General features: G+C 36.1%; 1 non-coding gene across 1 annotated transcript; it reads left to right on the top strand.

Annotated features, from left to right (window-relative positions):
- The first annotated feature begins 248 nt into the window (after window positions 1-248).
- Trnat-ugu lies at window positions 249-320 on the top strand. The gene has a single exon. It is a non-coding gene; the product is annotated as a tRNA-Thr (tRNA).
- The last annotated feature ends 4,334 nt before the right edge of the window (window positions 321-4,654 follow it).

Genomic DNA, 4,654 nt, shown 5'->3' with positions numbered 1-4,654 from the left:
TAAAAAACGCATTAGTACGTACTAATATCTCTTCATTATTTTAAAGCCTATCTTAACGACCTTGCGCACGGCATGGGGGCGCCACTGATAAGAGATAAACATGTGTGAACATAACCGTGGGGTAATGGGGATTATTGAACGAGCGAAGCGAAGTTTTTAATTTCGACTGAAAGCTAAGCTATTTGTTTTCTGGACCATTAAGACATTCTGATTTTTTGTTAACAATATTATAGGTACAACTAGCGGGCGGCCGGGTGGTCTAGTGGTAATGACGTTAGCCGTGTAAGCTGAAGACCTGGGTTCGATTCCCGGCACGGCCACCAGTGGGCCTTGTCGTTTTTTCTTTCGTTTATGATATCTATTTCCATTTATAATACTACCCTATACTTGAAATAAATATGTCATGTTATATACAAAAAAAAAACGTGACCAAGGCCTCCAGGTATCCCGATCTGGAATCGAACCAACGTTTTCGTGTTTTTGCAAAAAATGCGATCGTGGTAATCGCTAAATCGTATACGGTCTTCAAACCTTCAAGAAAATAACGTCTTCGTGGAAGAACATCATAATTATTATGCAGTAAATCGGTTAAATAATTTCCACTTTTTAGTCAGGAAAGTATCAAAATACTGTTATTGAATTGTCTCAATATGGCTAAATAAGTGAAATGGAAAAGCCTTTCAATATAAAGTTTTCTCAGTCGTTTATATTTTCAAGAAGAGTATCAAAAACCTAACAAAATCGTAGCAAAAGATCGCAACTCACTCAGCGACCCATAGACAATCTCATTCACACGTACCGACACTTCATTTAGTGTCAGAGCCATTAAAAAAGAAAAAAGTAAGGACTCGATAAAAGATGTCGGTCCGTTTGTCACCTCAAGTGTCAAAGCATTTTACTTTAGAAAGCGTTTTTGGAGATAATCTTTTAATAGTTTATCTGATGGGGTGTTGAATTTTGAAGTGTACTTTTAAAACTACAGTTCAGAATCTTCCGATTGCCGACCAAAACGGGCGTTTTTTTTCAGTTTTGTGTCAGTTTATTTTAATAATTTATGGAAATATTTTGTCTTAGTAATATGTCTAATAAACCAAAACCTTTTTAACAAATATTTTTACACTGATTAAAAGACAAAAATATCCTAATAGAATTAACCAAGCGAAAATAAAATTAATTTAAAAATATATAACTGATGGTGTTCCAACAATAGCTGTTTATATAACATTATATAATACATATAACAACAGCCATTAAATAAAGCAACACAATAAAAAAAATATTTGAAAATTATTCGTCGACAGTTATAAAAGTTAACGGTCACTGATGATATAAATAATCTAATTTATTTAGCCTTAAGGCTGCTTTAAAAAAAACGTCAAAAGAATGTAAAATTGATAGTTTTAGTCGGTGAAATACTACACTTTCCGTTATCCAATAGATTTATTTAATTCTAGTTCCAGTTAGAGCATCTTATTATCTTGATTTTTATAAGACTGGATTTTTGAAAACTAACTCACTAAATTAATTATGAATTTTTCTCTAATGCGCGTTTAGAAAAACGCACATATAGAGCTGAATCAGTCGATCTTATTTGTAAAATTTGGACAATTTTGAATATTAAAACGGGTAAATTTATAATTCGTATATCCTGTACCACAATCATTTCAGACTAGATTTTTATTTTAAGTTTCTGAAAAAGAGTAAACTAGCCTAAGGCGAATTCAATTTTTTTCAGAAATTACCTAAAATTAAGTGACAATTTCTTTGAAAATCTACATCACATCGAAGTAAGTTTTGTACTAAATTAATCTGCAACGTTTACTTAAATTGCTGTTATGCCTTAGTGATTATAAATTGCTATTATTGATTTTTGCCAATTTTTTGAAAACGAGCCTTCACCGGTACAATTATTACCACTTTTGGACATTTTCTCATATTTTGTTAGACCAAGTAGAAAAAGTCCTATAATGTGATATATATTTGTAAACTACTCGCAAAGCCCTTTAATTTGATACCACACACGGTATGATCGAGCGCTCGGTTGCGATTTCACTATTTTTAACACGAAAGCCCTCTTAAGGTCAATACGGGTAAGTCAGTCTTACAGAGAAGTGTGTCTAGCCTTCTGAACATTTCACCTGCTTAAGCAATGATCAGTGTTACCCTCGCCGCCCCTTTTCCGTCATTAAGGTGAAAATACACTCGTACCTAATATTTATTTTTATTTCTACTTCACATACTGAAAAAATGTTTTCCTTCCATTTCTGATACTCATTCCGCGACCCATCAATTATACCCCCGCATTCCAACCCTAAAGTATTTCTAAAGATAATTAACCAAGTCATTTAAAAGGGGCTGTTTTTTACCGCCCCCCTGTAAGAAGAGAATTAACTACGCTGCCCCATCACAGATGGCGCTAGTAGTATACACCTTTACAAACTTTCTACCTTATACTTCACATTGAAATTTTTTACTTGTAGTGTTTTATATAAGGTTCTTTTTTTAAATGAGGATAGTGTATAAGAAAGGAGGTTTTTAAATTAATGTTTTGTTTAATTGCCATACTTTGTTTCTGTTGTTTTTTGACGAAAAACACGTTTGTGTGCGGTAGGTTTGGTTACGGTTTTTTCGGTGAGGGATTGAGTTGCTCTTTTGATTTATAGTTTACTTAGAAACATTGTGACAAGAGTTTTGTTTACTTTTTAAAATACTGCAATGCTAAGATAGACGGCTGTTTATAATTTGTCACCATGTCTGTCACGTTCTAACAAGTAAGTAAGTGCGAAAGTGATGCATGATATGACGAGTGAACAAAAACACGACAAGGATACGGCCACTGGTCTTTTACGTGAAATAGTGTAGATATTTATTGAAATCTTTCTTCAACTCCGTAACTTAAATACATCAGTTCAGTTCAGTTTCTTTATTGGTAAAAATTAAACATTTTACAGGTCATATCAGGTTATCACAGAAATAGGAAGAAGGAAACATGTAAGTAATACAACCGAGGGAGCATAATGCTTGGAGTAAGCAGACGTCCGGTCTGTCTCAGTCAGTATTGACCCTGCCTGCTGAGCCGCGGTCCTGGGTTCGAATCCCGGTAAGGGCATATATTTGTGTGATGAGCACAGATATTTGTTCCTGAGTCACGGATGTTTTCTATGTATATACGTATGTATTTATCTATTTAAGTATGTATATCGTCGCTTAGCACCCATAGTACAAGCTATGCTTAGTTTGAGGCTAAGTTGATCTGTGTAAGGTGTCCCCAACATTTATTTATTTTATTTATTTATCTATCTCTATCGCTCTTGCGTATTGGCGCGACAGAGCCAGACAACCTTTCTGCAGCGTTTCGATTTCGTTTCGCGTCGTAGAAATGCCATTCGGCTACGGGGCCTGGTCTGTCACGTTCTAACAAGTATGTAAGTGTGAAAGTGATGCATGATATGACAAGTAAACAAAAACACTACCATAATACGGCTACTGGTCTTTTACGTGAAATAGTGTAGATATTTCTTGAAATCTCTCCTCAACTCCGTAACTCAAATACACGTAAGTGATATAAGCGAGGGAGCATAATTGGAGTAAGCAGACGTTCATAAACTGTAGTACTGTAGTAGTTTTACCAGACGGTTTTCTGTGAAGATGCCCAATTGAATAATTATGTATCCCTAAAGCACACCTCGGACACTGGCGATGAAATATATTGAAAGATGCGCATTCCTAGCACACAGTCTTAGCTCGTGTAGGTGAACGCGTACTATGCTTGTATGAGTGAAATATGACAGGTCGACTGTTCGTGTTTTTGACAGGCGGTAACTGTGAGGTAACCGAGAGAGGGTGGCGGCACTTTCAGCGGGGAGCGGGAGTGGCCATACTGTACGATAGTACTCTTTATTATACTGTGCCTAAAGGTCACTTGCACCAGTTAAGCGGGTGGTACAAGTGGCCCTTATTTTTTGCCTACTTATAAAAATAACTCAAACACGGATATCTTGTAATTTTGCCCCTTATTATTATCGTGTAAACATTGTATACTATACTATAACCTATCCTAATTCGAGTCTTATCATAGATGTTATGTAGGGGGGCGATGAAAGTCAATATTGACAACCTAAGCAAACGACAGCCTCAAATTATGTAGGGATTCATTAGCTTGACTTTAAAAAAATAATGACGGAGATTATCTACCATCTGATCAGAGATGCATCAGGCATGCCTTAATATGGTAATTTGCAACCGATAGAAAAAAATCAGGATATTCCAAGCCATCGATCATATTTAAATAAGTAACGTACAGCGGGGCAAATCTCGCCTGGGGGCAATTATAATTCCAATCGAGATTTGCCCCGCTGTACCTTACTATAAAGTGGAATCTGGTCCCGTAGCTGAATGGCATTTTTACGACGCGAAACGCCACCGAAACGCCGCAGAAATGTAGTCTGGATATATCGTGCCAATACGCAAGAGCGATAGAGATAGATAGTTACGAAAGAGTTATTATAGTGAGCATTTCGTGAGCGTTTGTACATTCGGCAGCGCATATTGGAAGTTTTTATTTCACTCAAGCAAACTCAGAGATAACATACACTAGAGAAATTTCCTTATCAGAGATAACATACACTGGAGAAATTTCGTCGGGTACCACGGC

The sequence above is a fragment of the Leguminivora glycinivorella genome, chromosome 11 (genome assembly GCF_023078275.1).
Source record: "Leguminivora glycinivorella isolate SPB_JAAS2020 chromosome 11, LegGlyc_1.1, whole genome shotgun sequence".
Classification (NCBI taxonomy): domain Eukaryota; kingdom Metazoa; phylum Arthropoda; class Insecta; order Lepidoptera; family Tortricidae; genus Leguminivora; species Leguminivora glycinivorella.
Note: the sequence above shows the minus strand (reverse complement) of the source record. Positions and strands in the feature narration are given on the sequence as shown.